Here is a 23,636-nt window from a genome sequence, read left to right on the forward strand (position 1 = left end):
GGGCCAGTATTCCGTATGGAGCCTTATATGGGGGCCAGTATTCCGTATGGAGCCTTATATGGGGGCCAGTATTCCGTATGGAGCCTTATATGGGGGCCAGTATTCCGTATGGAGCCTTATATGGGGGCCAGTATTCCGTATGGAGCCTTATATGGGGGCCAGTATTCCGTATGGAGCCTTATATGGGGGTCAGTATTCCGCATGGAGCCTTATATGGGGGTCAGTATTCCGCATGGAGCCTTATATGGGGGCCAGTATTCCGTATGGGGCCTTACATGGGGGCCAGTATTCCTTATGGGGCCTTATATGGGGGCCAGTATTCCGTATGGGGCCTTATATGGGGGCCAGTATTCCGTATGGAGCCTTATACGGGGGCCAGTATTCTGTGTGGAGCGATTCACCGGTTTCTGAGCTATTGTGGAATTTACAATAGATATCACTCATGTAATGTAAGAAGTGAAATCTTTGCATTGTACTATATATATATATATTTCTCTGCGGTATCCGTGCTTCATGAATCGTGGTATGTGTTAAAGGGGCCCACTGAGACTCTTTCGCCCGGGGCCCAGAAAAACCTGGAGCCGGCCCTGCCTCTGAGTCCCCTCACAAACAGTGATAATGGCCCAAAAGTCCTCTCACATACATTAATTATGGCCTCTGAGTCCCCCCACATTCAGTGATAATGGCCCCAAAGTCCCGTCACATACAGTAATAATGGCCCCTGAATCCCCACACATACAGTAGTAAAAGATTGATGATAAAATAGATAGATAGATAGATAGATAGATATATAGAGAGATAGATAGATAGGAGGCAGTAATGAAATGTTACAGTAATTGCCCCCATATAAATGAGTAAAATAATAATAAATAACAAAAGCAAATAATATTAATTAATTAAATTAATTACATGTGCAAAAACCACCAGTATGTTGGCAATAGCTTGAGTTCAGCATGCTATATTGGATATATCGTCTGCATAGATCTGTCATAGAGAATATAATATAGTAACCTATATTCAATTACTGAGTAAAGCATGTCAGATTGTCTTCTGAAAACTTCATGTTTTGGAAAAGGTTATTTCCTTTATTGCTATTAATAGGCTTTTTTAAACTAAGCTGTCTATTATCTGCAGAGCTCGGGGTTTTCCAGACAAAGGGTATCATATGCAATTTAGAATATCAGCCCTTAATGAATATGTAAAAATTACCTGTATTTCCTCACAATGCATATGATATTCTGACAAATTCCCCCCGTTAAAGCACGGCATGACAAATGCCTCAAAATCCTGAATAAACAAAATACCCTACTATTTCTTTATTAAAGGTGGACAGGAAATCTTGATTCTGGTCACTAAAGAAGTCTAGGCTACACTTATGGGTCTTTGGAGTGAGACTACCTGACCACATTGGGTTAACATTAGCTAAATGTGTCCTTCCTCATATCATTATTAGAATTCAGCCTTGAAATCTGCAGGAGAGGAGTTCTGATTTCACAAAGGAGCTCTAGACAATAGGAAATACCCATGCATCCAATTGTCCTATTGAGGCAGGAGCATAATGTGTGAGGTGTAGAGGTTGGGGTCCCAAATGGGCCTTGAAGACTGAGCAGACTCAAGATGTCTTATTGAAATGTTATAAATCACTTATTGTGTGTGGGAACAAAGTCTTAAGGTGAATTCTTCTTAGAAGAACGTTATTTAGTGTCCAAGGTTCGACATGTCTACTAGAACATACAAAACCATAAGCTATCAGTTCACAGACACAATTTACAGCTGCTGTAGACTGATTATGACCTTGCGCCACAAGTATTGAGGTTTCTTTCACATTGGATTCTTCAGCTCCAGGTATAGTTTATTATTGTCTGGTAACTACTAGGAAATCTGAAGAAAACTCTATTTATCATTATTTTGGCGCAAGTGGTTTTGTGGACCCACTGTGCCACATTAACGGGTCTGCCTAGGAAGGGGCAAAGCTAAGTGGCTACCAGGAATTCACTGGAGCTCCTGATGGTGGAGACAGACTGGTCTGCCTCCTAGGCAGATCCCGGTACTGCAGCTGCTGAGGGGTCAGCTTCGCTGACACGGACTAGGGCTATGTTCAGACACACCGGTCTAGGATACTGAATCAGGGACTGGTCGCAAACGGACCGGAGGACAATGTTCAGGAACTGGCTGCACCAGATCCAGGGATTCGGGTTCAGGACACTGGCCAAAGAGAGACCAGGAATTCGGGTCCAGTACACTGGCCGCACCGGGACCAGGGGACCTCACAACTGCTCTGGTAGAACACAACACTACCTAATGACTAAACTCATTGTTTGGCAACTCCCTAAGGGAGAGGGAGTCTTTTATACAGGATGACACCCAGCTATTGGCTGGGAGCCATCTTACAGGTGGACATCATTACACTAAATACCTCTCAGCAACAGGCAGAGGGCATATTACTATATGCCTGTGTGGCACCCCAGGGGTCTGGTTACCACAGTAATAGAAATATTACGTCTGAGAGCAAGTGGGAGGTTTCCTGGTCAGGAGCCCTTAAGCATGCAACACCTCCTGCCCAGACCTGGGAGGGGAGGAATCTGCCCTTATAAACTGGGTCTGGGGCGGGGTTAGTCAGTCAGAGCCTGGAGTGAAGTTCCAGACACAGGGCAAGAAACAACAGGAGCTCTGTAGGAGCAGGAGCTGAGACCAGGGGCTGGAGCTGAGCAGAGCTCGCCCTGGCAGAAGAATCTAAATACCGGACACCAGAGTCCGAGGCTGCAGGGATCTTCAAGTCCAGCAGCAGAACCCAGCCGGCAGGGGATTCCAGGTCCTCTGGCCATAGAAGCCCGGAGGCTCAGTCACAAGGAAGGGACCAGCACCGCCATCGAGGAGCGGAGGCTATCAGAAGGCCCCAAGTCACCAACTATACGGGTGAGCACCACACGGTATACTCAGGGACGTGGGCTACTTCCACTCGCTTACAGCAAGGTAGCCAGGAAGAGTGTAGATAGACGGGGAGGCCTACAACTCCACCTGGCCAGGGGAACTCCTGCTTGCTCGCAGACTGACCAGGCCCCTTATGCTAGCCAGTACTCCCGGGAGGGTCTGCCTTAATATCATCAGTAAAGACCCTGAACTGCACTGCAAAGACTCTGAGTCATTCCTACTTTCTCACCGCATACAGCACTACTAGTACTGGGACGCCCGTGCACCATCACTCCCTTCATCCACATTCCCTGCCCTGAGGTCATACTCTTCCCGTGGGGAGTTATCCCATCTTTAGCTGCACACACCACACCAGCGTCAGCGGACTGCCTCGCAGCGGCGGTACACCCTGACCGCAATCCACGGGTGGCGTAGTCGGACATTAAACCACAAAAACCCTATAAAGACTGCCACTGGTTTGACCACCCTGAGCTACGGGACCGGGTCGCCGTCACGGAGACTACAACCCCCAGAGACCCGGCTCCGGGTAACCCACACGCTTGCACACACGGCCCAGGGGGCGCGTCAACTTTTGGCGTAGTCGGCAGAATTTTGTGCCCGCAACCACCGGGTACTGCGTGCCTTCAAAAGACTGTCATACCTGCCATGGTGAAGGTTCCCGCCATCCGGAGCCGTTTCCCGCCATCTTCAGAAGTTTCCCGCCATCCGCAGCTGTTTTCCCGCCATCCGCAGTCGTTTTCCCGCCATCGGACGCCATCTTCGGGACGCCGCGCGGGAAGAAGAGGGGCGTGGATGCCGAAAGCGCGCGAGACCCGAAGCTCCGCCCCACGCACCGACACTGCGCAAGGTCCTGGAAGGGAGAGAGAGCGACGCTGACGTCACCAGGACGCAACGCAAGGTCCTCGTCCGGAGAAGCATCAGCAGAGCCGCGGCCTACAGAAGAGGATCGTCGGAAGGTAGGCTACACTTAACTAGGGGGGAGGAAGATGACTGACACGGAGGGACCCTCTACCACCAGCGCGGCCACTGCCGCAGTAATGCCATTTACAATGCCCTACATCCGCTGAGCGGCCTGGCTGCCCCAATACTCAGGGGAGTCGCATACCCTAAGCGACTTTAAAGAGAGACTGTACAGCCTATTTAAGGTATACCCCCTGACGGAGGGCCAGAAAGTGAGCATATTGATAGGCCAGCTAACCGGCGCAGCCCAGCGTGAAGTAAAGTCCTGGTCAGTCCGGGACAAGGAGACCGTAAAGGAGATCTTGGCCCGTCTGAAGGACACTTTTGACACCCGCACCTCAGCCGAGATCAAAATGAGATTTTATGGGTGCAAGCAGCGGGCCCAAGACAGTATAAGAGACTATGCTTTGAGTTTGCAAGAGGCCCTGGGAGCCATTAAACAGGCAGACCCTGACAGTGTGCGGAATGCAGATGAACTGTTAACTGAGCAATTCATTGAGGGTCTGCTGTCCAACGCCCACCGAACCCAGTTGCGTGCAATGGCCTTGCAGAACCCTGGTTTAGACTTTGCAAAGTTCAAGGACAGGGCCATCCGGGTGCTCCGAGAACCGGCACCGGGTAGCGCTGTAACCCACCGGCGCCCTGCTATTACCTATCATCAAGAGGCGGCGCCCTTGTCTGCAGAGCCTGTAGGAGCTGGTGCACAGGCTTTGGACAACAACCCGGCTACAGACCAGCACCATCAGGTCCAAGAGCTAACTAAAAGCATAGCCACGCTAACCCGAACTGTGCAGTCTTTACTGGTCTCTCCTCCAGGAAGGATCAAGCTGGCCACCAGTCCGGAGGACGTCCCGTGGCACCGACAGAGGAGGATCCCATCGTCCAGAGGAAGACCCAGCGACAGATACAACGAGGACAGACAACCCATCTGCCGCCGCTGCAATCAACCAGGACATATGGCAAGGTACTGTCATTTAAACGGGCACAACCTGGGGCAGAGGGCCGACCCCCAGGCATAAGATCATCAGGCCCATCGAACTGGCGTGATAAATATGTAGGGGGGCGTCCAGTCTTGCCTATGGTACTGGATGGCATTCCTATGAGTGCCCTACTAGACACTGGGTCACAGGTGACTACCATCCCGTACGTGCTCTTTCAGAGGTACTGGAATGACTCGGACATAACCCGCTACCCAGATGACGACCTGAGTATCATCGCCCAGCAATGGTCAGCCCGTGCCGCCGGTGGGGTTCAAAGAGGTGACCATTAAGATCGGTAAAGTCGAACTGGCGGCACAAGGACTGATTATTGTAGACATTGACCGTCATGAGAGTCACCCTAGAATAACCTTGGGAACTAACGTGATTGAAAATTGTCTTGCAGAGGTGATTCTCATTTTACAGCAGGTTGCCAAGAACGCCAGTTCCAGCCAGCAGCGTGTCCTCCAAAAAGAGATCCGGGCACTGATGAAACGGCAACAGGTGGAATTATCTGGTGGTGAGATTGGTAGCGTGAGAATGTGTGACCGTTCCCTATTGCCATGCCCCCGAAAAGTGAGATGATGATCTGGTGCCGGGCAGCTATTGGTCTAAGAGGTAGAGACTACCAAGCCATGGTAGAGCCCGTCTACTCAGACAGTAGGCCCACCATTTTGACAGCACGGGGAGTGGTCGATGTACGCCATGGGAGGGTACCTGTCCGCATCGTAAATATCGGGGAGAGAGAAGTACACCTGCCCCGGTATGCCACGCTAGCCAAATTGTTCACCATAAACCAAAATTCGGTAAAGGCCGTAGAACCCTTGCCTCCATCTCAACCAGAGGAAGGTAACGGCTCTAAGAAACAAATGGAGGACTGGTGTCAGCAACTGCATTTGGGTACTGACTCCACTCCCTCACACCAAAAACAGGGAGTCTACCGGGTGGTTCAGGAGTATGAAAGGGTCTTTAGTAAACACCCGCTAGACTTCGGGCGAGTAAAGGGGGTAGAGCATCACATCCCCACCGGAGACCATCCACCCATAAAGGAAAGATACCGACCTGTACCCCCTGCACACTATCAGCATGCAAAGGGGATGCTGTGGGACATGAAGGAGGCTGGGGTAATCAGGAACAGCTGTAGCCCCTGGGCAGCTCCACTAGTTCTAGTGAAAAAGAAGGACAACACCATGAGAATGTGCGTAGACTACAGAAAGGTCAACCGTATCACACACAAAGATGCGTACCCGTTACCCAGAATAGAAGAATCTTTAGCTGCATTAAAATCTGCTAACTTCTTCTCCACTTTGGATCTTACTAGCGGGTACTGGCAGGTTCCTGTAGCAGAGGCGGACAAGGAGAAGACCGCATTCACCACCCCGATGGGTCTCAGCGAATTCAACTGTATGCCGTTCGGGCTCTGCAACGCACCAGGAACCTTCCAGCGGACACCGGAATTTCGAGACGGTCCTGTTATACCTGTCATCGTTTATTCCAAAACCTACGAGGACCATCTGAAACACCTGGCAGAAGTGTTTGACGCCCTGGCAAGCTACGGCCTCAAGGTGAAACCCTCCAAGTGTCACCTGCTGAAACCAAAGGTGCAGTACCTGGGACACGTGGTGAGTGCTGACGGAGTGGTTCCCGACCCCGATAAGATTACCGTGATTAAAGACTGGCCAAGACCCTCCAGCATAAAGGAAGTGCGGCAGTTCCTCGGTTGGTAGGCTACTACCGAAGATTCATTCCCGGTTTCACCAAAATGGCAGCTCCTATGCAGAACCTCCTAATAGGTCAATCCAGGAAGGCCAAAAACCAGAAGCCGCCCTTCAGGTGGGGAAAAGCTGGAAGAGGAGTCCTTCCACCAGCTGAAGATGGCCCTCACGGGGGATGAAATCCTGGCGTACCCTGACTACAGCCAGCCCTTTATCCTCCACACGGACGCGAGCAACATCGGGCTAGGAGCCGTACTATCCCAGATCCAGCAGGGGAAAGAACGGGTAATCGCTTACGCAAGCCGAAAACTACGGCCCACGGAGAGGAACCCTGAGAATTATAGCTCATTCAAGCGAGAGTTCCTGGCAGTGGTGTGGGCAGTGACCGAAAGTTTCAAACATTACCTTGCCTCTTCCAAGTTCACCGTGTACACGGATAACAACCCGTTGACACACCTGGACACTGCAAGACTTGGTGCCCTGGAGCAGAGATGGATGGCCCACCTGTCCAACTATGAATTCACCATCAAATACCGGGCGGGACGCTCAAATGCCAACGCGGATGCCCTGTCCAGAATGCCAAACTTACCGGACGTAGGGGAAGATCCAGAAGAACTGGAAGAAGTCGAACTCCCTGCATTCCACCGTCATGGGATTACCCTGTATTCCCACCATGTAAGGGACAGGCGCTCTGCCACGTTCAATCCCTTACCCCACTACAGCCGGGCGGAGACACAAGACAGTGATCCCGCAGTCCATCTGGTGAAGGAAATGCTGACACAGGCTGATGCCCGTCTTGACCCAGACGCTCTGGAGGAGACCAAGCAACTGTGGAAGGAGAAAAGTAGACTGTTTCTTTACAAGGAGAAGCTGTGCCGGAGAATGGTCAACTCTAGAACACATGAGCTGACCTGGCAGGTAGTGGTCCCAAGACGAGACGCGGCTATGGTTCGGAGCAGGACACTTCGGATGGAAGAAGCTGGAGTTCCTGTTGCGTGGATGGTTCTACTGGGTAGGCATGAGAGGAGCTATCGAGAGATGGTGCAGAGGCTGTGGCCCGTGCAACCTAAGAAGAAAGGACCATGCCAGCCAGAAGACTCCCCTGCAGCCCATCATCACCAGGCAGCCACTGGAGCTGGTAGCTCTGGACCATGTGAAACTGGCTCCAAACAAATCTGGGTACGTCTACGCCCTCACAATCGTAGATCACTACTCCCGGTTCCTGGTGGTGGTCCCTGTCAAGGACTTAACGGCTCAAACAGCAGCTAGAGCCTTCCAGCAGCACTTCTGCGGTCCACACGGGTATCCGGAGCAAGTGTTGACTGACCAAGGGCCAGCCTTCGAAGCGGAGGTCTTCCAAGAGTTCTGCAATCTGTATGGCTGCAGGAAGATAAGAACAACGCCCTATCACCCTCAGACCAACGGACTATGTGAGAAAATGAACCAGGTGGTGATAGACTTGCTAAAAACGTTGCCCCTGGAAGAACGCAGTCTCTGGCCTGAAAAACTGCCTGATCTGGTGGACTTATATAATCACATCCCTGTAGGTTTCACGAACTGTACCCCGGCTTACCTAATGAGGGCAAGACCTGGTAAGCTGCCTATTGACCTGGATATGGGAGTCCTGACACCTGAGGACACCTCACCAGAGGCAGACTGGGATACAGAACGGCAGCTGCAGTATCGGAAAGTACAGGAGAGCGTCGAGCGGAGTCTGTCTCAAGCAAGAGAAAGGCAAGAGAAGACTTATAACCAGCATGCTCCCACTGTTCCCCTGGTACCTGGAGAGCAGGTCTTGAAGAGAAAAAGGTGGCTCCACAAGTTGGACGACCAGTGGGAGAAGGACCCGTACACAGTACTGCCTTCAAGTCATGATAATCCAAAAGTCTGCATAATCAGTAAGGATGGATGAGAGACCACAGCCATTGTCTCCAGAGACCACCTGAAAAAGTGTCCCGAGCAGCTGCAAAGCCCTGACGAAGACCAAGAGAACCCTCAACCTGCAGAGGAAAGGGAAGAAATGATCAGTACCGTACTCGGAGACTTTCCCCGGTCCTGGACTCAAATTAACAACGCAGTCGTGGTACCCGTCCTCACCTTTCTCCAGCCAGCTCCTCAAGGGCCTACAGAAGAACAGGTAGTGTCAGAAGAGCAGCCGGCCCAGGAGGGAGAAGAATCCATACAAGCAGCCCAGGAGAATCAACCCTCTGCTAGTAGTGAGCCTGCCGTGCCCTTAGTAAGCCAAAGAGTACGCAGAAAGCTGCCAGGCCTACCCGCAACACCTTCTACACCCTGTAGTGCAGAACCAGATAGTGGGTTACGTAGGTCCACCAGGAGCACTAGAGGACAAATGTCCACTCGCTGGAGAATCTAAATGTAATGTGAATTTGCTTGTAAATTGCCAATGTTGAAAAAGGTTTATGTTTTTGTTACCTGGTTACTAATTATGTTTCTCTAGTTACCCTTCAGGTTTATTTGGACTGACAGGTTATGGACGCTGAGTAACCGGAACTACATTGTAGATAGTTGCACCTTGGTACCTCTTGCGAAGATGGCCGCGGAAGAGAAAAACCTGTCTGGCGTGGCCTCCTTGTGGCCCAAAGTAGCTAGCCTCAGCCTTGCAGCCACGCCCAGGGCCAACGTTTGGGGTTTGCTTTGGACAGGTCCCCTACTCTGTTCCAAGACTTCACCTTGTTGGGTGACATGGACACCCGGTTACGGACATGCCGTGACCTCTAAAGACTAAAACTTCTTGTACATATGTTGTTGTATTATTGTTTATACCCTGTATTTGTGTTTTCTTAAAAATGTGTTTAGTCCCGGAGTACTAAAATTTACTAGGGGGGAATGTGGCACCCCAGGGGTCTGGTTACCACAGTAATAGAAATATTACGTCTGAGAGCAAGTGGGAGGTTTCCTGGTCAGGAGCCCTTAAGCATGCAACACCTCCTGCCCAGACCTGGGAGGGGAGGAATCTGCCCTTATAAACTGGGTCTGGGGCGGGGTTAGTCAGTCAGAGCCTGGAGTGAAGTTCCAGACACAGGGCAAGAAACAGCAGGAGCTCTGTAGGAGCAGGAGCGGAGACCAGGGGCTGGAGCTGAGCAGAGCTCTCCCTGGCAGAAGAATCTAAATACCGGACACCGGAGTCCGAGGCTGCAGGGATCTTCAAGTCCAGCAGCAGAACCCAGCCGGCAGGGGATTCCAGGTCCTCTGGCCATAGAAGCCCGGAGGCTCAGTCACAAGGAAGGGACCAGCACTGCCATCGAGGAGCGGAGGCTATCAGAAGGCCCCAAGTCACCAGCCAAACGGGTGAGCACCACACGGTATACTCAGGGACGTGGGCTACTTCCACTCGCTTACAGCAAGGTAGCCAGGAAGAGTGCAGATAGACGGGGAGGCCTACAACTCCACCTGGCCAGAGGAACTCCTGCTTGCTCGCAGACTGACCAGGCCCCTTATGCTAGCCAGTACTCCCGGGAGGGTCTGCCTTAATATCATCAGTAAAGACCCTGAACTGCACTGCAAAGACTCTGAGTCGTTCCTGCTTTCTCACCGCATACAGCACTACTAGTACTGGGATGCCCGTGCACCATCACTCCCATCATCCACATTCCCTGCCCTGAGGCCATACTCTTCCCGTGGGGAGTTATCCCATCTTTAGCTGCGCACACCACACCAGCCTCAGCAGACTGCCTCGCAGCGGCGGTACACCCTGACCGAAATCCACGGGTGGCGTAGTCGGACATTAAACCACAAAAACCCTATAAAGACTGCCACTGGTTTGACCACCCTGAGCCACGGTACCGGGTCGCCGCCACGGAGACTACAACCCCCAGAGACCCGGCTCCGGGTAACCCACACGCTTGCACACACGGCCCAGGGAGCGCGTCACCTGCGCTGTCCCTTTAAAAGCAGAAAGTAGGGTATGCCAGGGACCACGCCGCGGAGCCAGGGCGGTGAGTAAGCCAGCCTCCCTGCATGGAGAGAGAAGGGGACACCATGCTGGGACGCCGGCCATAGCGCTACACTTTTCCTGTTTCTCTCAATGTTCTGTTGAGTGAAGCGGATGAGAAGATAGTCGTCTCGTGACTGCAACTTGCTAATCTCATTACCACTCAAACTGGCTAGGGGATTTGACTATCTGCAGTCTCTCTATCTGCTGTCACTTTATTTATGCTCAGCCCAGAAAACCCTTTTAATAGGGCTTGTGTAGACGACCGTAGTTTCAGTCCGAGTGTGATCCGTCAAGACATCGGATCACACATGGACCAATGTTATTCTCTGGGGTCCAATTTTTTCCTCGGACCGAGGATGGCTCTCACCAAATTCATGTCTATGGAAAACATTGGACCTCACTCAGAGGACATCCGAGTGCGGTCCAATTTTCACATACAGACTGAATGGAGAAGATGGAAAAAACTTTTTTTTATTCTCCACGTTTGAGAAAAATGGATCCCACTCTGATCAAACTCTGATCTAGTTCTGATCAGAGTGTGATTAGTATAAGTGGATCGTTTTTCTTGGATGGAGAACATACGGTTGTGTGCGCCTGCCCTTACTGAGGTGGGGATACAACCCCCATATTTTTCCAAGAGGCATTCCTCAACCTTGATCCTGCCCAGTAGATAAACTCTACAAATCTTTATAATTTGTGTGGGAAGTCATCAGAAAGTTTTCAGATTCCCTATAGCGCCACCACAGGCATGATTAGGAATTACACAATTCTGATACAACTCAAGGAGCTTCCTGAGTAATTTGTGGATGTGCCGAATCCTCCAGGGTTAGAGAAGGTTGGTACCTGTTCTACCCTCTAATATCACAAAGATCCAGTACAGATGACCCCAGACAACCCCCTTTTTGATTGTGTCAGGTTATGATAATACCTATCATTTATTATATCCTTTATCAATATATCACAATAGTGTTAGCCAACTTGTCTAAATACCAGCTTTTGCTTTATGGAGCAGTGTTCTTAATGCCTGGACACATCTTCAGATAAAAGCTGACATCCAGACAATATAATGTAAGCTAAACAAACACTAGACACAATTTACCAGCTAGGTAAATAGCAATAGGATTGTTTTGCTTGTGTGCACACGTACCTACACACCCACATGTAAAGATCAAGTGACAGATCAGGTTCCTAAACAATACATACTTGGTAAAGCTACACAGCCTTAGTTATTTTAGGTATATTGATAAAACTAAAGCACAATAATATGTAGAATGAATGAGTTTTTCAATAGCAATTTTGTAATACGTTAAAGTTATTAAAGGTGTCAGCTACCCTAAAAAAAAAGTCAAGCAGGGGTAGAGAATAAAAATGTCTACTCACCCACACTTCTCCTCCTTCCGATTGCTACCTGGCTACCCTGTCAGCCAACTATTGTCTGCAAGGGTAAAATGCCTTGGTCGAGATGGATCAGTAGGTGAGTGTAATAATTATTTTTTTTATTTTATAAAATAAAAATATTTTTTTTAAACATTTTTTAATAAAATAGGAGTGAACCACTGCTTTAACCCATGTGTATGGTTGTGCTTCTTCAAATAATTAAAGTTCTTTAGTTCAAAAATGTGTCTATGAGAAACCTGACGTAGACATGAAATTCATGTTTATTAATAATAATAATAATAATAATAATAATAATAATAGTGTCCAGTTATTATTATTAACAAATACAAGAACAACAATAAAATTGTTGTATACACTCCCAGGGGGGGCGTTTCTTAAAACGCCAATGTATACTTCTATACTCTTTGTGTGTTTTTCTCCTGAAGAAGGAATCTGTCCAACTCAGAAACGCATTGAAATAAACTGCTTGAACTTTATCTTCTCATTTCGATTGGATTTCTACACTCAATTTGGATTTCTTCATTATCAAGGAGCTCAGCGAACACATCCGTGTTTTTACTTCTGTTATACCATCTATGAGAAACCTGCAATAGACATTAGATCTTCTTAAAGGTGACCTGTCACCAGAGAAAAAGTGCCAAGTTTTTGGTGCCATCTTAATCCCGCTGCTCCCTGAGTATACCGGTTTTTGTATTTTTTAAATCCGCCATACGGTTCCAGAGATGCAAGCCGTTTTCAAGTGCACATTTTTGCGGTCTTTACTAAGGGGGTGTGGCTCACATGATTCCTTGGGGGTGTGTCTTTAGACTTTTTCTGCATAATTACCCTGTGAGCCCCGCCTTCTTGCTAAAGAACATATAAATTAGCACTAAATAAAAAAGCTCATATATCTGGTACCGTATGGCGGATTTAAAAAATACAAAAAACGTACTAAACAGGGGAACAGCGAGAATAAAATAAGATAAAAAAAACTGGCCTTTTTTTTAACCTGGTGACAGATTCTTTTAAGAAAGATCTCATGTCTATGCCAGGTTTAAGGCCCCGATAAACATTAAAAAGGTGTTAAACAATTGTTCAGCCCACAGCTATCTCTTTAATAGTGTTAATTAGATCTGCTGGCAATCTTATGTATGGAAGAAAAAATTAAGTAGCTATTGTAAGAAAAAATATATATCTACCATGTGAATCACTTCCCTTTAGCTGAGTCAATTTTAGTGTGGGTAACCAAAAGTTTACTATTTATGGTGACAGCTTAGCTGCCCGCTGACATCTCCTATTTACGGAAAATGTGATTGACCAGTTGTATTTTATGCACTTCATTTTTTATTGTTTTGCAGAGGTAAGCATAACCATAGATAAGAAGCGTCACTCTGTAAGTCAATAGGGCTATTATGTGTCATATGGAATACGCCCCCTACAGGCAAATATAAAAGTCTCAACAGTCGGCAGATTTTTTTCCCATATGTGTCTGGATCATGTTTTTTGGGTTTTGTCAGAACAGACGTATAGGAGTTGATTGAATGTCTGTGAGATGAGAAATCTGTGGACGTGATGTTATCAGTCTTCTGTCCAGCCACTTTACTCCAGAATTTGTCAATTTTACAGCCCATTTTGATGTAGATTTGACACTTATGACGTTCTCTCTATGTTTCATGTCTGCGATGCAGATTCACTTGTCACACCGCTGTCATATTGTTGGATTCAGGAGGTAAGCAAAAACTCTCTGTCATAAATGAAGAATTATTTTTAGGTGGAAGCTCTGTTTTTGTCAATCTCGCACCCAATTTACTGAGTTACAGCTGGAAAAATAGTATTTGTCTCTTCATATGAGCCAGAGGACCTTTTGTGCCCCCCTAAACTCCAGATTATGCCCCAGATTCTTGGTACAATGTAGTAAAAAGTGGTATCAAAGTGAATTTCACAATACAAACTGTATACATTATTAAATAGATTTCTTAGGCCTGATGAGACTGGTGTGATTGCAGTTGTTGCTGCTAAAGGTGGCCCAACCAGTTATTAGGTTTAGGGGGCAATCACTTTTTCTCACAGGGCCCTGTAGGTTTGGATTTCTTTTTCCCTTAATAATAAAGAGCTTAATTTAAAAACTGCATTTTGTGTTTACTTGTGTTATCTTTGTCTAATATTTAAATTTGTTTTGTGATCTGAAACATTTAAGTGTGACAAACATGCAAAAGAATAAGAAATCAGGAAGGGGGCAAACACTTTTTCACACCACTGTAGATCTGAAATAAAAAATGCTTATTATAGGCAACAAAATTTCCCAAAGGTATCGTACAGCTATTCTGACAGAGATTTTCAAGATAATTATATCAACCTCCTCAGGTCTAAGAGATGTATTTAATAATGCATAGTTTGTATAGTAAAACATGATGACAAATCCACTTTAAAAGTGTTTGTTTATTATGGGACTTGCCAATCAAGGAAATTATCATTGTCCACATTCTGACACAAGAGTGGATCATAAGTGGTTTATGCTCAGATGAAATGGCATTCGTGCAATTTTAGAAAACAAATTGTACAGAATTTTTTTACACTATAATGTAAAAATGCAGATGCCGATACAGTTGAAGGCAATGATGGAGGAGGGAGCATCATGTGACACTCCCTCTCCCATCATTCCCCTGTCTGACGCAGCGGAGCAATGACTTCACTTCATTGGACCATGCTGGGTCAGGCAGTGGAGCAGACGCGCTGCAGAGACCGAAGCAGCGGGGGAACGAGGAGCGGTAAGTGTGCATTTATTTATTTGAATGTGGTGCCCATATTAATGGAGGACTGTGGCTGCTCTATGCCCTATGGGGTCCGCACTATACCCTATGGGGGCCACACTAAGTGATATGAGGCAACATTAAGCCCTATGGGGGCCGCACTGTGCCCTATGGGGGCCATACTAAGCCATATGGGGCCACACTAAGCCCTAAGGGGGCCGCACTAAGCCCCATGGTGGCCGCATTATACTGTATGGAGAACCATGGGGGCCACATTATACTGTGTGGAGGACCATGGGGGTGCATTATACTGTATGGAGGACCATGGGGGTGCATTATACTGTATGGAGGACCATGGGGGCTGCACTATATTGTATGGGGGTGCATTATACTATATGGAGGACCATGGAGTGCATTATATTGTATGGAGGACCATGGGGGTGCATTTACTGTATGGAGGACCATGGGGTGCATTATATTGAATGGAGGACCATGGGATTACATTATACTGTATGGAGGACCATGGGGGTGCATTATATTGTGTGGAGGACCATGGGGGGTGCATCATTTTGCGTGGAGGACCATGGGGGTGCATTTTATTGCATGGAGGACCATGGGGGGGTGCATTATACTATATGGAATGCTATGTGGGGCCATTATAATATTTGGAGGGTTGCATGGGGCCATTATAATATTTGAAGGGTTATGTGGGGCCATTATACTGTGTGCAAGCAATTATACAGTGTGAAGGTTTGTATGGGGGCCATCTTACTGTTTGGAGGGCTAGTGCAGGCCATTATTCTGTATGTAGGCCCATTATACTGGAAGGCTGTGTGGGGGTCACGGTTGGGGGATCATACTGTGTTGTGGTCACCATACTTTGCCTTGGGAGTTGAGGTGGGGTACAGTAGGGTCATTATACTGCGCATGTGGAGGAATTCACCATGGGGGTATCATACTGTGTTTAGGGGGGGCGCTTTGTTGGCATCATACTTTTTATGGGGGCAATGAAAGAGGAATCTAAGACTTCAGCAGAAGGAAAATTACTATGTAAAGGTTTGAAAGTTGTGAGATCTGCTCTTCTGTGACCCCGACAATTATTACATTTGGGGGGGGGGAGCAATTAGAACTTCTGCTATGGGGCCCCATGATTTCTATGTACTCCCCTGATAGATAGATAGATAGATAGATAGATAGATAGATAGATAGATAGATAGATAGATAGATAGATAGATAGATAGATAGATATTTTCATGCTGTATACACAAGTTTGACAAAGCGATTGACCTTTTCGCATTCTCACAGGTCCCTTTTCTGGCATTCTTACCACAGTAGCCAGGTGCGCAGTGTTAATAAATGGAAATTTATGGAAATCCCACTCACCTATTACTTTTTTTTTCTGAAATTTTGCAGATTGTAGAGTTTGCTGTGATATTTTTCCAACTGATTCCAAAAATATAAAAGAACACGTGTTATTATAACAATAGAATGCAGAACAATATTGTTCATGTCTAATTTTAATTATATATTTTTATTTCACAAGGGTGAAAAGGCGTGAAAAGGCCCGCTTATGCCTCAGTGAACATCACTTCTAGGTAAGCGAAAAACAAGGTCCATCTGGGTATACAATTATTCTGAGGTTGTAGGTGTAACTTATTGGCGCTCTTTCATGGGATTCATCTAGGCTCTAACAGGTGTTCACATCTTAGTCAGTGGTGGCACATCATTATTATATACCCTCACTTAAAGGGGTTGTCCTGTCCAAATCAAATAAGTCTGCAGTCACTCTGTGTGACTGCAGACATATGAATCCCCCAGCGCAGTCACTGTGTGCTGTGGGAATTTGCCTGTTTCTGAGCTAGGACTGAAAGGTATGTATGAGTTATACATACTCCCGGCCAGGACCCAGCCAGTGGGCGCGAGGCTGCGCACCGTCTAGTGATAGGGCCATCCAGTGGGCGTGGCTGACTAGAGGGGATGGACTTGCTCTACACAAGTGTATGGAGTGAGGCCGTGCCCACTGGCCAGGAGTATGTATAACACATAAATACCTTCCGGTCTCGGGTCAGAAACTGGCCAATCCCTGCAGTGCACAGTGCGAATGCTGGGGGGATTCATAAGTCTTCAGTCACACAGATTGACTGCAGACATCAATTTGGACCGGACGACCCACTTAATGGTCGGTCACTAAGGGTCCAACCTCTGTGACCCCCATCAATCATGTAAATGATGGGGTTACAGTGCTGTTTCAGAGCTACATCACCATCACAATTTTTCTTCGGTTCAGGGGCGTCCCCGGCCACCTTCTAAAAGTGAATGAGGCCGCCGGTAGATCTCTGCACGTCCGGATGTTCGGGAGCACCGCTGTGCAGGAGAAAAACTGCGGTCGTGAAACTGATCTACTACATTCTTAGGACCAGTGGGGTTCTCAAATATTGGAATATTCTCATCTGCAGTCTAGAAGAGATGCACAGTGCTTACAAGCTCTTCTCTATTGAGCTTGTAAGCACTGCCCTGAAAGTGGTCGTGATTGCTGGAGCATGCTGTTAGCTCCTGATCCTCGCCAGCTTCAGTGTAACTGTTCTTCTCTGATACTGCAGAGGCAAAGCTGTATTGGATAACGCACATTTTCAGCCAACGACGCAATGCCGGCACTGGTTCAAACTGCCAATCACTGTCCTCCTGGCAAGAAATAAGCTAGGGAGTGGTGAACTTCAAGAAAAAAGTCACTATCCTATGCTATCAATTACCGAAATGAGTCTACCCTTTTAAACCAGTAGTTGCACTTTTTACAACCGTTTTGTGTTCACAGTTCCGATGCAGATCTATGCGCTTCCTTGATTACAGACTCTGATCCTGCAGTTGTGTTTCATTCTCCTCCTCTGTCTAACGGTTAGGAAGAACCTACGGGAGACACATCATATATCAGCATAGGAGCTGCATTCTCTATACGACAGAATTTTTTTAAATCAAAACTTTTTGCAGAGTTGCTTCATTTCCTATTCTAGATGCAACTATACAGGATGTTTTAGTGTCATTGCCACATTATTTTGATGCAACAGAATCTAGATATAAGAGTCATTCCTTCCGCTGTGCATACCATGCCCTGAGGCATAGACGGCGTATTAGCTCAGCAGATACGTAAAATGTACATTTTTCCTGTATAATATTGTTGCTGTTTCTTGGTAACACATGCAGATGTAGAAAGCACATTCCTGGGCAGGGCTGCGGCGGTGATTCATGGTGCTGATATTTACCAGCCACTTACACAATGTTCTCGCCGAGGTGGTGGGAATGGTCACATAGTTTCAGTTTTAATCTTGTTTGCTCGTGTTTCTCCCTCTGTCCTCATTTTCCTGGACGCTCGTCATCAGTTGGGAAATCCTCATTCAGCTGTCTACAAATTTTATCACATTTACTTTAACCCTTTCTGTTTCAGTCATTTTGTAACTTATGAAAAAGTGCAATAAGTAAAGTTTGCGTATTTGAAAAGTTCATTTACATTATTCCTTTACATTTTGCCGCCCCCCAAAGGAAATCTCTACATCTCTCCCCATGGCAGAAGCCACCCAGGCTGGGGCTATATAAGTAAGGACTCATGCACATGACCATTAAAATTGGACGAGTGCTATCCGTCGTTTTCATCCCCATGTTATTCTATGGGGCCGTGCACATGTCCAATTTTTTCCTCCGACCGAGTCGATCTGAGGGAAAAGTCACAGCATGCATGAGTTGCATCTGATTATCGGATTGCACTCAGCCTTTCATGTCTATGGGTTCGTGGAAAAAATTGGACTGAACTCGGATGTCATCCGAGTACGATTTGATTTTCACGGTCAGATTGAATGGAGAAGACAGAGAATTTTTTTTTCTATTCTGCTCGGGTCACACTCTGATCAAATTCTGATCAGAGTGTGATTAGCATGATCCGACCGATGGGAGAATATATGCTCCTATGACCCTAGCCTAATAAGAATGAAATTGCCATTTACCCACATTTCGCACAATGATCAGCTACCCCACCACCACTGTCCAGCATGGCACCGCTACTCCAATTTTAATGGAATCTATCATCTTTATTTTTTTAATAATTCCATCAAATTATTTTATTTTTTGTTCATGATCACGGGAAACGTTCATCTTGCCTGCGCTGCTGTTAGCGTAATTTTCATGGATCTTACAAAGTTTGGACGTGACTCATTGACTTGTGTTAGGGACATGTTCTACGATCACGTTATAATTTGCTCCTCTACCATGACCTCATGCCTCAGAAGAAGCCACAGTAGATTCCGATATATAGAAAGAAGATCGCAGTTCTGTGGTCTGGTGACTACGGACTACCGAAGTGGCCGCTGGACCCGGGAATGATTTTGATCATCTCTACTCGTTAAAGTTTCTATGAAGTGGGGATCGAACTGTGCAGCGCTGGAAGAGGAGCATCAGGGGATCGGTAAAGTATATAATTTTTTTTTTTAATGCATGCAAGGCAATTTTTTTTTAAAGAAATTCATGGGTGGGCAATGACTTTTAAGAGTAACTAAACTTTTATTTAGGTTTTTTTTTTTTGTAGAATGTTGTCCACCATGAAAAGTTATGTAACTTTGCAATCACTTTATTAGCAGATGTCTTCCAAATCACTGCTTTTTCCCAGTCTATTTACCTGCCTTGGGAGTACTGGAGTACTGATGCTGGCAGTGAAAGGGTCAGCACCCATGTCTTGCTCTGAATTAGACCTATATATGCATATGTATCACTGCGGGAAAGACATAATGAGAACAGAGTATATGAGAGTATATGTGGACGTAAATCCAATTCTTCCTTTACAGTATAGAGGGCAGGAGAGGAGGACACAGGTGCTGACCCTTTCACTGCCAGCATCAGTACTCTAAATGAATACGTTAGTATATCAATGCAGATAAAGGAAGGCAAATAGACTGGGGAAAAGCAGGAGTTTGGGAACCACTTACATGCAACTTTTTTTCTGGAATCCCCTAATAAAGTGATTTGTAAAGTTTCATAACTTTCTATGCTTCACACAAGTCAAAAAAAAAGAAAGTTTAGTTATTCTATAACCATAAATCTAGTTCTTATTAATTATGCAGTTTCCAATGTATACACTAGATGTCAGTAATATGTAAAGTTAGTCAACACTGAACCAAGAAGATGATTGTTAAAGCTCTAAGAAAATAAAACCCCATTAAACGTCTTGACTCATATATACACACTATATGCCAGCTGTTCAATGCTGCCACTTCTGAACTTCTTGATACATAAGCTTAATTGGAGACATATGGCAATTGCTTTGTCAACAAATACTTCCTTCCTTATAAATTTTAATGCATAACACATTACCAAGTCAGAGCCCTTTCTTTTATTTCAGCCATGTATACAAACCCAGAGCGCCCCTTTAAGGAGTCTGTTTGCAGTGCAATTCGTATTGTTGATGCACAGTACATCTGTGAACAGAAAATCTGACAGAAATAATGTAGATTCTGTAGTGAAGTATTCTTAAAGGGATTGTACAGAATTAGAAAAATAAGGTTGTTTTTTCCAAAAGCAGTGTAGCTCAATGCCAAGGATAACAGCCGGGGGGGTTGCGCAGATCCCACCACTGTTACCAGTTTGGCACAGATGAAACCATAGAGATCCCACAGAGTTTTATGAGATCCCCAAGTTACAGGGTATCTTTACCCCTGGAGGTCCCAGGCAGTAGATATTGTCATGTTTTCTATTAAGGTTTTATCTTTTCATAGAGACGAAACATAACATGGATAGCTCCATCCATTGGACCAATATTAGGTTGGAGGGGTTCTGCCGGCCTTACAGTGATGTGAGTGAATGTGTTCTGTTGGTCCCTTCGCTACGACGCCTAAAGTGTATCTCCCATAAATATTGCATCGATGCAAACCCCAATATTCATAAGTGGACATAGGAGACAGAGTGTCTAGCTGCAATTGTCCAGTTTTTCTTTGAAGAGAAGAAGAGTTACCTCTGAAAGTGTTAGATTTTCCACTTCTCTGCCTCCTGAATATATGGTTCTCAGACTGTGTGTCTTTTTCCCTGCAAATCTCCCTGCTGTAACTATCTGGTCACTGCAGGAGACCGCTACTTCAATGGAGATGGTAGTATTAGATCTCTCTCTCTCACTTCCCTTGCTTTAATTATTTTTTACTCTTCAGTTACAATTAGTCCCATATGTTCAATGTGAGGGGAATATGTCCCCCTCTCTGGAGATGTCTGGATGGATTTTAATTTTTCTCTATGACACTCAACTTCCTTTACTACCGGGAAATCAGGATAGGAAGGGATATCTGAAGATTGGGGCATGTGTGATAAAAGAAGAATATTAGTAGGTTGTGGAACTTAGGCATGGGTTCATTAAGTTTGGCATTTTGTACGCCATTTTCATTGAAGGGAGCGTTGGAGTAAGATGAGAACGAATTGTTCTGATAGTTTAACAGGGAAGTCTGTAAATCTTTTTTTATCTGTCTTTTTCTTAGCTCCTGCTAACTGATTTGAGACCACAACCCACCTTAAAGTTGAATGTGCTTTTAAAAGCCAAACGGTGCAAAATTTGGAATGAAACCAAATTGCAAAAATTTGTTTTAACCCAAAATAAAAACATTTAAGTAAAAAGAAAAGTTGTTCCAAAGGTGGTCAACCCCTGCTAGTCTGGTTTTCTCTCTCTGGTGTCATGGAAGGCAATAATTAAGGTGTCAGTCACAACTGTTGGATAAAAAGCAAATTGGGAATGGGCTACGTTGGCTGAACAGTGGGAGTGTAAGAGGTTGTCCATGGATTTCCCAGGGGTGTAAGACCAGCTGGTCCTGAAGAATTACCGGTACTGATTCGACAAGGGTGTGGAGAAGTAAGGGCAGCTGAAAAGAGTTTACCTGATAGTCACTGACTGTGAGTAGCCTACAAAAGGAAAGTATGGTTGCCAATGGTGTGTGAGATTTTTTATCCCCAACAGGGCACTTTTGTCCAAGTTACAAAATGAAGGGAAGGTTGGTCACCCTACTGGCACCCCATTGATTGCCTATCGGGCTGCCAGAAAGAGTCAAGTGCTGGAATAAGGAGCCACATACGAAATGAATTGAGTGGCTGTCAGGCAATAAAGGTTCCCCGCTCTGCCGATCGGTGCAGATCCAGGTGGTCGGATCCCCACCGATCGATAAGTTATCACCTATCCATGGCATAACTTTTTTTTCTCCAGACAACCCCTTTAACAAAAAAGTGTATGAATAGTTCAGCGGAGTAGTAGATGTCCTGGAACCCTCGAGAGCGAGATCAAGCTTTTGATGCCCTCATTATTACGGTTCAACCCATTAGCACCAGTATTAAAATAAAACATAACTTTAGGAAGCCATTGGGGAAAAATAAATAACTCTTTTACATCTCGCCTTGACTTTTGCTGCATTTTGCAAAGTACATGGCAGGCAGTTTTAGACATTTTAGAATAGTAATAAAACTTCATCATAGTGATAAATAAAGCAGTCACTATCAGTACTCATGGTACACTATCCGATGCCTGAGGCAAATGAAAGTAGAGGAAATTTATTAAAAATAAATACACTTAAACTTCATTTGAAGGAATTATATTTTAATGATGCCACAGAGCGTTAACTTTTCATATTTCCTACATAAGTTCTTTGCAGGGTCACAGCTAACTTTACAATAGGAGAGTACATTTGTGATAATCATTCCACTGCTCTGACCACTATTCATACGTAGAGCAGCACCCTTCATGTCTATGACAATACGGCTATGATTGGGTTACACTGTAAAAAAAGAAGAAACAACTTACAGTCATAAAGGGATGAAAGAAATTGTAATATTCCTCTACTGACTTCTAGTGATGGACGAGGCAGATGAAGCAGGTAGCATGGGATCAAGGTGTCTCGAAACCCAAGGCAAGGACATGTTGCATTTTCTATAGCTCTGGCTCTTACAATATAATCAAGGGATAAAGAAACATCCTAAGGTTAGATATAGAAATTGAAAATATTATATGGGTTGAAGGATATCCTCACACTCTATAAGAGTCTGTAATATTTAGGGGTGATGTATCAGTCAGTAGCACTGTTGGTTTGCAGCACTGAGGTCCAAATCCCACCAAGGAGAACATCTGCATAGAGTTTGTATGTTCTGCCCATGTTTGCGTGGGTTTCCTCTGGGTTCCCCAGTTTCCTCCCACACTCCAAAAACATACTGATAGGGAATTTAGATTGTGAGCCCCAATGGGGACAGTGATGTTTGTAAAGCGCTGTGGAATTAATGGCACTATATATATATATATATATATATATACATAATATCTGTAAAACGCTGTGGAATTAATGGTGCTATATAAGTGAGTAAAATAAATCAATAAATATAAGTGAGTAAAATAAATAAGAAGGAAAATTTATGGGCACATTTCCACCTAGAGTTATAATTACATAGGGTGCAAAGGTAGAGGTAGCATACTGCATCCTATGGTTCCCATTATTTAAAAAAGAAAAATATACGACATAGTAATTAAAGAGATTGTCCAGCCACAAAAAATAAACATAAATTATCTGAAAAAAGAAAAAGTGACGTAGGAATCTAGAAATGTACTTCTATTACACCAACTGCCCCACTCCACTCTTTTCTGCGGTCGCCCTAGCTTCACTTTTAGTGTTTTTTGTGTCATCATATGACACTTATTTCCATAGAAAAGCCAGCCCCCTTCTTTGCTATAAGCAAAGATTAAACAGAGAGGGGAATTGGCTTGGCTATTAAAATAAGCAGTCAGCCAGACCCCTTCACACACTGTTCCGGTCTAACGCTGACACAGGAAGCACTGCTTTGCATCAATCACAGGACCGGAAGTGGAGATGCCAGAACTGCTTACCGGATCCTCTACTGTCAGATTTGGCATTTGGAGCTATTGAACTATATCACTTACTGTTTAAAGTTAATTTATGTATTTTTTTGGAGGGGGGAC

At 45.6% G+C, this 23,636-nt stretch overlaps 1 protein-coding gene across 2 annotated transcripts in view; it reads left to right on the forward strand.

The window, feature by feature from the left end:
* KIAA0040 (KIAA0040 ortholog) overlaps positions 1-23,636 on the forward strand; it is a 69,106-nt gene that overhangs the window by 22,527 nt on the left and 22,943 nt on the right. Inside the window, exon 2 of one of the 2 annotated variants that reach the window (XM_073643381.1) lies at positions 16,209-16,260. The exons of the other annotated variant lie outside the window; for it this stretch is intronic. The gene's annotated coding sequence lies outside the window, so the exon portion shown is untranslated. The remainder of the gene's footprint in view (positions 1-16,208; positions 16,261-23,636) is intronic. 2 annotated transcript variants of the gene reach the window in all.

This window comes from Phyllobates terribilis, unplaced genomic scaffold (assembly GCF_046119375.1).
Source record: "Phyllobates terribilis strain yellow unplaced genomic scaffold, ASM4611937v1 Scaffold_8__6_contigs__length_399053987, whole genome shotgun sequence".
NCBI lineage: Eukaryota > Metazoa > Chordata > Amphibia > Anura > Dendrobatidae > Phyllobates > Phyllobates terribilis.